Raw genomic sequence first — 11,186 nt, forward strand, 5'->3', positions numbered from 1 at the left:
ATTGCCTATGTTGGGCTTTAGTGATTACAAGCAGCACCACACATTTCAAAGGGCAGCACAAATTGCAGAGCCATTGTTGTAGGTTCCTAACAAAAGCTTCTGTTGGAGTCTGTTATGTTCTCCACAGTCACTCCTCGAGGTGGATGAGGCAGAGAAAAAGGAAAGCAATGCCAGTTTCTCTCTTGCTAAACACAAAGGGATAAAAATGCACTGCTTGTAAGTGAACATAATTCCTCTCAGTCCTATATGAAGCAGATCACCGCAGACTCGCCGTCCCAGAATGGCTTCTTTCTGAGAAAGAGATACCAATGACCAACCCAATTAACCAGCCAGAGATTTTAGCCCATGGCGCCTGTTGATGCTTATGGGAGTGCCGTGCCAGATTGATACAAAGCCATCAGCTGCGATGTGTTTCTCAAGGGGTACAGGCAGCTCTCAGTTACAGGGGAGCAAAAGCTCGACATAAGAATGCTAGAAGGAAACCACTGCTGCTGCGGCAGCATCTGGTCTGCAAGTAACTCCAGCAAGGCAGTGAATTCCTGCTCTGACCGCACTGTCTGCAGGCAGGGACTCCAGATGAAGAATTCGAGCTGCTTTAGAGCAGCTACGTATTTTCCTTTCACCTCTCTCTAAATGAAGTTTCAGGTTCCTAATACATCTTAAATCTGTAAGCTCACATCTGTGAGGATGAAGGAAAGCAATGACAATAGTTATCCTAGTTATTTAAAGAGTCTTTCTCCTGTATGCTGATTGATCCCACACTCGACTGCTTTCCTCCTGTGACACAGGGGCTGGGGTGATCAGCCCAGCCCAGCCCCTCTCGGCTGCTCCTTCCTCCACACTTGAGGTTCCTTCTTGGGTTCCTTTATTATTGCCCTGACTTGAAATAAAGCCAGACAGTGGGACTGGTCCTGGTGGGAAGGGTAGGGCAGCTGACCTCAAAGGTTTCTCTTACACTTCAGATTTCTAGGCGTTTAATAACAACAAAGGAGAACAAAATGACCTGTTTTATATTCCGAGCTACACCTAACAAGGATGCTTTAGAGAGCTTACTCTGAAGTAATTGATGGGATGGGCATCGGTGGGCTGTTAAATAAGAGCAAGATTGCAGCTTCCATTTTCTTATGCCACTTATGAAATGTCCAGTGCAGGGCTTGAAATGAGTAGTGGTTACCAATAAAATATTAAAACACAAAATAAACAGTTCTGGCAATGCTATAAATGAGTTTTTTTATTCTCTATAAAATATTTTACAGTCCTCTTTGCTAAATGTGGATGAAGAGGGAAACTGGAGTCAAAACATCACACAGAGTTTGGCTTGATTTTTCCAATGTGAATTTTTCTGAAAAGCTGAAAATAACTTTATCAGCCTAGGTAAAATAAGAAAGGATCAAAAGATCTTCAGTGATTTGGAATGAAATCAAACAAATTTATAGAGCAAGCTTCGTTATATTTTTTTTTCTTTCAGTTCAAGGAATCTTCTGGAAAATAAGGGGTCATTTTGTGTTGTGCACCCAGAACGAAATGTAGTGTAAATATATTTTACAGAATTACTTAAGATCTACAACACTGAAACTATAGGAGCTGCTTAAATCATAATATTCAATATTCTTTATGGGCTAGTAATGAAATACAGGACAAAATATTGTCATAGATTACAGAGCTAGTCAATATGTGTACAATTTGTTTTGGAAATACTTCCCCCCACCTTTTTTTTTAGGCTTTGAGAGCATTTAGTTTTCTGCTATCATTGGGACTGAAAATACTTTCTGGGACCTGAAAGCTTGGATAGGGTATTAATAATAACATACAGACCTTTTTTTGGGTGCTACACAGCTTATTCAAATCCATCTTCAAATGGTTGTAATTGAGTATTCCCTTCATCTAATGGTAATTAAATAAGTTTCAAGATATGATCATCTAATGGTAATTAAATAAGTTTCAAGATCTGATAGAAAAGGTCCAGGTCAAAAATTCACCATGTCATTGGAAATGAAGTAACATCAGTTTTTGCTGAAACAGCAATATTTCTAACAGCCATGTGGGGCCTGAATTTAGGTCATCTCCAGAGCACTTGAAAAATACATTAGTAAGTAAGTGGGAAAGTTTCTCTGGCTGTTGTGATGCAAGTTCTGTGACACTTTTCTTTGAATATATGATTTGCAATTTTGATGATGACACAAGTGTCAGGTAGTTGTTTTTTTAGTTTATTTGGTCTGAAAGCTACCCCCCTGTAAAGAGATGTTTTGTGTTAGGACCAACCAACCCAAGCTGCCAGAATTAGAATTTAGGGAAAAATAAATAAGAGAACATTTTGCTGATAAGAGTTCACTGGTGTAACTGGAGTCTGAGTGGGAGGTAAATAACCCCAGGGCAATTTTACTCTTTCAGACTGGAGAAAGAATGGAAGTCAAATCAAAAAATTAAATTTGTTGTCATCATGTCAGTTTTCATCACGAAACAAGCTCAGGACTTGCAATACACACCTGAATTTCAAGGGGAAAATGAAATCATTGCTGATTTCAATTTGTGGCTTGTGTTGTTTCATCACAACAGGTGCCTGTTCGTGGCTCAAGAGAAGTAAAGAACAGAATCACAGAATCATCTAGGTTGGATGAGACCTCCAAGATCACCTAGTCCAACCTCTGACCTAACACTAACAAGTCCTCCACTTCTGACATGATGGATGTTCAGAAATACTAGCAAATTCTAATCTTCTGATGTAAAAAAGCCTGCATGATCAATCCTCTATCTTTAACTCTGGATTTTTTTTTTTTTTTGATTATTTGGTACATGTCTTATCCCTTGATCAAAGCTCAGTTAGTTTATCCAGCTAAAGCATCCTCCCTTCCCTTGCCATAAAGGTAGCCAAGACAGTGATGTTCTATTTAAAATTTGGTTTTAGTTATTCGGATTCAGGTCACATCTGAAACCTTTAAACAATGAATTGCATGTGGAGCCATGTCTGCTTAGAGTTCAGTCCCTCTGGAGCTTTCCTTTCCTCTTTGATGCTTCCAGCACCTTGGGTGTTGAGTTGAACTTCTGGGCACTACCATGGTGCAAGAACTTGCTCCTACACCTTGTATGTTCTGCTGTCTTAGCTGTGCTGTTCTGTGAGGTCAGGAGAGGCTGGGGGACGGTAACACTTGAAACATCCACACTGACTTCCTGAGGCACTACACAAGGTTCACTTTTGAGCTTCACTTTTAGTGGTGTTCAAGACAGCATGGGCCTTGGGTGCTGCTCTCTTCCATTTGCTGGAGGCTACTTCAGCACCAGAGGTGCTTTCCTAGGAGCTCTCTCATCTCCAAGGAAACAGGAGCATTAATCTAACCCCATACCCTCTCCTTGGGTCATACTTGAGGGTTTCGCCTCATCCCTCTGCTCACAGAGCTATTGGGCAGCCTCAAGGAGGCTGATAATTGTGAGCGTCTGTGGACTTCACTTCTACCAACCCCTATGGTTAGCTGTGGAAAAAGTGCAATGGGGACAGGAGAAACTCTGCACTATATAACTAAGGGTGGGAGTGCCATGGTAAAATGTTTCAGAGTTCTGTATTACTTAAAATAATTTTTATGCTGAAAAAGTTCTTTTCCCATCTGCCTGAATAATATATTTCTTTTTTCCTGGCAAAATGACTTATGCTGACTTAACAGCATCTACATTAGGAATGCGATCCACGATAGCTCTCTTTCTTAAGACGTGATTAAAAAAATAAACCAGAAAACAAAAGCAAAACCAAACAAACAAAAAACATGGACAAAGCTGTAGATAATGTACATTAATCAGTCTCAGTGCTTTAATTTGCCTGGATCAGAATGGGAAAAAATAAAAAATAAAAAAAATGCTAGCTGACAATAAATTTAAATGCATATGGACTTTTAGCAGAAAGTAAATAACAGAGGGACTGCCATAGTGATTGTGTTATGCTTTTGGTGTTTAGTCTAGTACTGTATTTTATATTGCTTTTTCCTGAAGCTGCAGCAGAACTTCCAGCTTTCCCTGCAGTACATTAAACTACAAAGATACAAGATGTCACTTCTGAGAAAACTTAGTGTTTGTTTAGCCATATGTTAAAAAAATGAGGCAGGGTGAAATCTATTCCTGATACTGCATACTAAGCAAGATACGCTATTGGCTAATTTTACTTTTTTTTTTTTTTTTTTGGCTTGCCACTGGAGGCTACAGTCTAGCTTAGCAGATACCAAGACAGGAGTGTAACACCAAGGTAAGCATGAACACAGCCTGCAAAGCCACATATAAAAGACACAATGCTTTCAAAAAGCCCAGACTTGTAGCATCACAAGAAGGAAAAGCAAGTCTTTCTTTTAAAAAGAGTTATGTGTTTAGCAGCAAAATTCTGTATTTACACTATCCTATGGGTAAGCCACCAAACACCTGTCCCCATGCCCATTCTTCAAAGGAATCAAAGTGTTTTGTCTTAAGCTACAAGGTTTGCTTTTTACTTTATTCTGTCTTTTCGCAGCCCCATTCATTAGCTGTTAGTGCTGGTACTTTATGCTTAAGTTGTTCCTGAAAGACTTGAGGGCGTTGAGTGCTGCGAGGCATCAGTAAGGCTTCTACACTAGATGTCAGAATGTCCTATATCAGAGCTCAGAGTAAAGCCAGATTGTCATGTAATTGCATATTTCCTCCTTGAGCCAAGATCCATCCGAACTGGACGTTTGTTCTTACTCCCTTGTGCAGAACGTGCTTACCGCTTTCGCTATGTGCTCAGAGCTCTTGATGCTCTTTTGTTATGCTGAATATGTTGGTCTGCTCTTCAACCTTTGTTCAAGACAGCTTTATCCAGATACTCAGAAATGGGAAAGGATTCTCTGTATTGAAGGACTTCACTTGTTCTGAGACGATAGATCCTGCTTATAAAACAGAAGGTGCTAAGACTTAGATACTGGGTGATTTACTGCGTGCTCAAACCATTTCACTAAGGCTGACACCACAAGGGTATACGAAATTGTGCTTAAATCACCCTCCTGGTGATTTAAAAGGACTAGTTAAATACCTGATTTAGAAACTAATAATTGAGCCTATGTGCACTGGCAATTATGGATGTGGTAATTGCACGTGTTAGGAACATGTATCATGGAAATGGGAACCAATGGGGTTATACTGCTCCTCGGGAGGCTTAAGAGATGGCGAGGAACAGCTAGAGTGGTTAAAAACAAAATTAGCTATGCATAGCTAGAGATTTTAAGGCATCAGCACCTGAACAACAGGACTAATTCTCCAATGCCAAGGAACTTAGGAGCTCATCGCCGCTAATTGAGTGCTCAACGGCTCCATGCCTTCAGGTGGGAGCTGGGCAGTAATTCCTGCACTCCTGGCACACCGGGTGACTGGAGGACTCTGGCACTGTCTGGCACAGGAGATGAAGCCGCTGTATAAATAGACGCAGAGCAGTTTCTCAGGACTTGCTGAAGAGCTGTGCTGCCAGTTTCTTGGCGTCCAAAGGTCAAGTCTGATTAGCATAAGGCAGAGCATCGCAGCAGCTCTCAGTGCAGGTAGCAGCCCACCAGGATCCCAGAGAGCTGCAGTGAGTCTTGAGCTGGCTGCCCTCATGATTGCCATTTTCATGGTGTTGTGGGCAGGGGCTGAGCTTCTAGGAAGTCAGTCCAGCGAAATATGCAGGTGAAAACTTTCACCAGTAACTCGTACATCATCTAGCATAAATCCACAGCTGGTAATACAGCATTTCTCCCCAGACGTAACTGTCTTTTACATTCAGTTACATGAAACTTGCAAAGCTTATCTGCTGACTGGAAATAGTGTTACAGTCCTACTGGGTTATTCTTGCCATCCTTCTTTGTCATTTGTAGGATAAAAATAGTACAGGTGAAACCAATATCATTCTCTAGCTGGTGACAGGCAACTACAGCTTTAATAAGGTTGCAATTTTGCAATTCCTTTAGATAGATAGATGAATTTTCAGTAATCTTAAAAATGAAATTCAGAGGACGATGATTTTGAAGATTAAGCAGAGTGAGATGTCCAGGGCTGGTCTTCAGAGGTGAGTAGTATTTGGCATGTCCTCTGAGGTTTTTGAATATTATGAAGTATTTTGAAAATCAAGCAGTATGTAACAACCTGGGCTTCCACCAATGACAGAATCCAAAGTTATTGCTTCAGGATGGTGGCCTCAACGAGTTTTAGTTTCCCCTTTCTTAACATGGGTATCAGAGTACTTGCTGACATCATGACTGCTATAACAGCATGCTTATTAAATCTACATAACAAGTATTTTGGAAGCTGGGATCAACGCTGAAAATGCCATGTGTATTTTGGAGGCATGGTTGGATGACATTTTGAATGTTGACCCCAGCTTCCAAAATATTTCTGATGTCTCCAAAATAAATAGGATACGATTCAAAACAATCAAGTGCAAGGAAGAAGGAGTCATCTGTACGACTACTGGTTAGGGGCAAATAGGGGCTTCTAGGTAGAAGCCATACAGCAGAGGACCTGTATATAGTACTGAATCAGAAAGCACTGCTGGAAAATTGTTCTGAAAAAAGGCAGAAGTCATCCCAAGATGTATGGTTTTGGGGGTCCTGAGGGCACTGCTAGGCCTTAATGTCCCTGACAAGCCTTACCTGGGACCCTCACCCACACTCTCTGCCCATGGATCTATTTACTGTAGGTAGAGCTCTTTCTTTGGCCTTGTTTCCTGGAAAGACTTTGATCCTCAGATGCAGGTAGCTTGTTTCCAGACCTGCCTACGTCCCTGTCTTCTGGATGGACATCAGACCTACTAGTCTGGACCTTCTAGCCTTGTCTGCTGTTCCTCATGGCATTCCTAGATGAACACACGACTCCCTAGATTCATCACCTGCCTTGTCTGGGACTGCTGATGGACCGTGTTGTCAGTACCCAGCTTCTCCTACACTGCTGAGATCCTGTGGGACTGCACACTGATAGAGGCACCGCCTGAGCTGGGGTCTCACTTGGCTTCCACCTCAGACCCACTCACTGGTAACTTGTAAAAGCCACAATGTGATCCTTCTGAGTGCTTGGCGTTGTGTGTCCAGTCCTAGGGAGTGCTGTGCACTGCCTGGAAGAATCCAGGGGAGAACTGATCTTTGGAGGTGCAGTAAATATTTCCTTTAAGAAAAGACCACTGGAAGGCAAGGGGTTGTTTAACACAAAGAAGAGAACAACTGGGCACATTTTTCATGTAAGAGCTTCCCACAAAGCAGTAAGGTTCCTATAAAGAAGAAGGTATCAGTGCAGTTTGCATATATGTGGTGAAAGGGACAAGGAGAAATGAGCTTAAATATCAGGAAGAAAGATGCAGAACAGACATAAGAAAAGCTTCACAGAAGTAATTTTTTTTTGGGAAAGGGTTTCATCAGTGCAGGGATTCAAAAACAAGCTAGACAACTCAAGTACTGTTGATCCTTCTCTGAGGAAAAAGGAGAGGCTTTATGGCCTCTTAATGTTAGAATCTAACTTTATCAAATTGAATAAATCAGATGGACTTAGTGTGTGACCGCAGCTTGTGAGTGCTTCTGCAATATGAATATTTAGGAGTAATCATTTTGATCATTTAAGCATGCTCTCTGTGGCCTTTATGGAGCTGTAAAGCACAAATGCAAGGCAAGCCAAGCACATCTATCCCAACTTTATTATGTGTATTTGTAAATGTTGTTTTCCAAAACAATTTTTAGGTTTGTCATGCAAAGCTAGAACTTCAATTCTAAACTCCACATTAAGTTTTCAACACTAAAATGATCACAGAGTTACAGAATTGCTAATTTAGATTGGAAAAGACCTCTGGGATCATCAAGTCCAACCTATAGCCTAGTACTGCTCAGTCTACCACTAAACTCTCTAAGCACCACATCCGCAAGTCTTTTGAATACCTCCAGGGATGGTGGCTCAGCAGCCTGTTCCAATGCTCCACAATCCTTTCAGTAAAGAATTTTTTCCTAATATCTGACCTAAACGTCCCCTTGGTGCCCTTCCCTCTTCCTCTATCACTAGTTACCTGTGAGAAGTGGCCGACCCCCGCTCCACTACAGCCTCCTCTGAGGTAGTTGCAGAGAGCAATGAGGTCTCCCCTGAGCCTCCTCTTCCCCAGACCAACCACCCCCAGCTCCCTCAGCCACTCCTCACAGGACTTGTGCTCCAGGCCCTTCACCAGCTTCGTAGCCCTGCTTTGGGCATGCTCCAGGGCTTCGATGTCCTTCTGGTACTGAGGGACCCAAAGCTGAACACAGCACCCGAGGTGTGGCCTCACCAGTGGTGTGCTGCTTAATCTGTGCTTCGGCTGAATTCATCTGCTTCATCAGCCTGATTTAACTGTCTAGTGACCCTGAGGTGTGAACTATTTCATCTGGCTGGGATCAGTGTATTCCAGTGGGAAGAACGACTCTGAGCTGGTGATGCTGCCCCCTGTAGTGTGGCAAAGATCTCTGTTAAAAGGCTTGAGTTTTGTTCTACTTAGATTATGTAGTCCACAGAACTTTGCACAAAATCACTTCCTCATGGATTTTGGTTCCAGATGCTTTCTTACCTCTTTGGCAAAAGTCATTTCCAGTTCAGAGCTCACACGAGCCTTTCTTCCTTAGCCATTGTTAGTACAGTGATGATAATCACACGCTGATGGCAGTGTTGCTGTTATCTTGCCTGGTTTTCAGAAGAGGTAAGAGAAGACAGCAAAGACATCATATATATATATATATATATATATATATATATATATATGCATAGCTTTCAGATGAACTGAAAAACCTTCAGAGCTGTGACTGTTTATAGCAAGTGGACCAGAATAATTGATGTTAGAATTATAACCTTGTTGTAGCCTTTCATCTGGCTACAGGTGACAGAGTTTATTTCTGTAGCTCTACATAGCTTATCAAGAAGTAAAATACATGCAGCTCTTTGAGAGGGCAAATTTACAACTTTTCAGCCTTCACAGGTGATTTAGAGATTAGTCTACCTGCAATTTTTCTTACCTGACTGAATCTGTTACTTTTACATGCATGTTTAAGCCTTTTATCTACTCCTGTTCCCTTGTTAATCTTTCAAGCACAGATAATTACAACTGTTTGAACTGGCACAGAATCTCAGCCTCATTGAGACTGGTGGGGATCCAACGGTATGGCAGAAAGGTGAGCTAGATGGAGCTTATTGCAGCTACTATATTTAGATATATGCACATTATTAGTTGACAGATATAAAACAGAATAGAGTATTTCAGCTGGAAGAGACCTTCCAAGATCATCTAGCCCAACTGCCTGACCACTTCAGGGCAAAACAAAAGTAAAAGCATGTTAAAGAGGGCATTACCCAAATGCCTCCTGAACACTGGCAGGCATGGGGCATCGACAACCTCTCTAGGAAGTCTGTGCCAGTGCCTGACCACCCTCACAGTAAAGATTTTTTTTCCTGATAACCAGCCAGAGATCAATAAGAGTTTTGTTTACGACTTCAGTATCAAAAGGGTTGGACCAACTCAGAGCACTTTTGCACCATGGGACTGGAAAGCCGAGCAGCCTGGTTGAATAGGGAAAAATGTAACATAAAATCAAATTCTCAGCACTCCAGCAATAGGTTTTATTCTGTATAAGGGAGAAACCCATTTGGCAGCTGCTGATGATTCAAAATGTCAAAGATTACATGTTAATTGATTCTCTTGTTAGGAGTTGCTTATTACCTTTCAGCAAAGCCTGCACGCAAGACGAATCGAGCTTTGAGAAGTGTGTGGAACAGCCATCAAAGTGCTTTAATGGGAAAAAAACATCATGTGCAAAGGACATCAAAAGTCTGCTCCTGTTTGCTGCTCTGCCTCTTTCTTTCTCTCTTTCTAGTTTCTAATAGTTCCAGCCCTGCTGTGCAGCTTTTTAATTAACATCTCTTATTTTACACAAATGGTGGGTGTAACGCTGACTCAACCTCCTGTCACTGGATGTATGGCTTGGAAGAAATGTTTACTAGTTGCAAACATGAGATGGAGAAGTAACAAAGAAATGAAAAAAAAAAATAAAAAACACCCAAAACCTCATAAAAAAGGCTGTTTTCTAAACCACCAGGTCTCTTTGAGCGTGATCCAAAATCCAATGAAAGAAAGGAGATCTTTTTTTCCATCGGCTTCAGTGGACTTTGGAGAGAGTGCTCTGTTCTAACAAGTGCCAGCTGCTCTCCTTTAGAGACTGCCATTGGTAGCAGCGCTGCTGCAGCTACGGATGAAGGAAGCGGCTTTCAGTGCCTCTATGGGAAAAAAGAAAGCCCTTGTAACATCTTTGTCCCCTGTGTTTGTAATAACAACACGTAGCGAATGTTTTCAGAGGGTACGATGGCTGAATTAAGGCCCTGCAGCCTGCTCCTAGGGCAGGGGGGACTCATTAGGCTGCTATTGGCGTCTCCAGCTTTGATGGCTTAATACTTGTTTTGCACTTACCTACACACGTTTATCTGGGAAGATCAAAGGGCTGGGCAACAGGAAACTCATCAAGGCTCCCAGCCCCTTCCCGGAATTAGCAACCTGAGCAGGTGCTTGGATGTGCTGTGATGGATATTGCATGTTAAGCAAATGGAGTCGTTTTGGCATGTGTGGCCCCCTCCTGCAGAGGAGGAGGAGGAGGAGGAAGGGGGCTGCAGGCTTCTGTCAGAGCCTGAGCGAGCCCCAGACCCCTTCGTGCTGCCCGTCAGGAACAAACCCACCGCTCCCAAAGCACCCGAGGTGGGAAGCAGGGGTGTTTTCTTTTAGGAACCTCTGCAAAGCAGCGCGTGATGCTTCAGCACAGAAGCAAGATACGCGGCATGTCCCGCATGTACTCTCCCGTGCAGGTGTCGCAATGCTGGGGGTTACCCCGTACTCTGCTAGCTCAGGCCCCAAAACTCCTTAGCACCAACAGATGCACTTCTTTCCATCTGTGGTCTTCTACTGTCTGCCCTAAAATCTGGCTCTGCCTCTTGTTTCTGCAGCTAAAAAAGACAGCCTGTGTTTTTTCCCATGGAGACAACATTACCACATGAGCTTTAGCTGGGTGTTGGTCCCAGAGCAGCCTTTAAAAGCCGTGCTCTTTGAAGCACAGTTAAGCCAAAGATATACCAGAGGAAAAGCACCCAGCAGAAGCTGACCTGCACATCGCCAGGCGTCATTAACATCCAGCTTCCTCTTCAGGGGACGGGAGCACAGAGCGCACATTGAGAAGTGGCAGATT

Source organism: Anas platyrhynchos, chromosome 2, assembly GCF_047663525.1.
Source record: "Anas platyrhynchos isolate ZD024472 breed Pekin duck chromosome 2, IASCAAS_PekinDuck_T2T, whole genome shotgun sequence".
Classification (NCBI taxonomy): domain Eukaryota; kingdom Metazoa; phylum Chordata; class Aves; order Anseriformes; family Anatidae; genus Anas; species Anas platyrhynchos.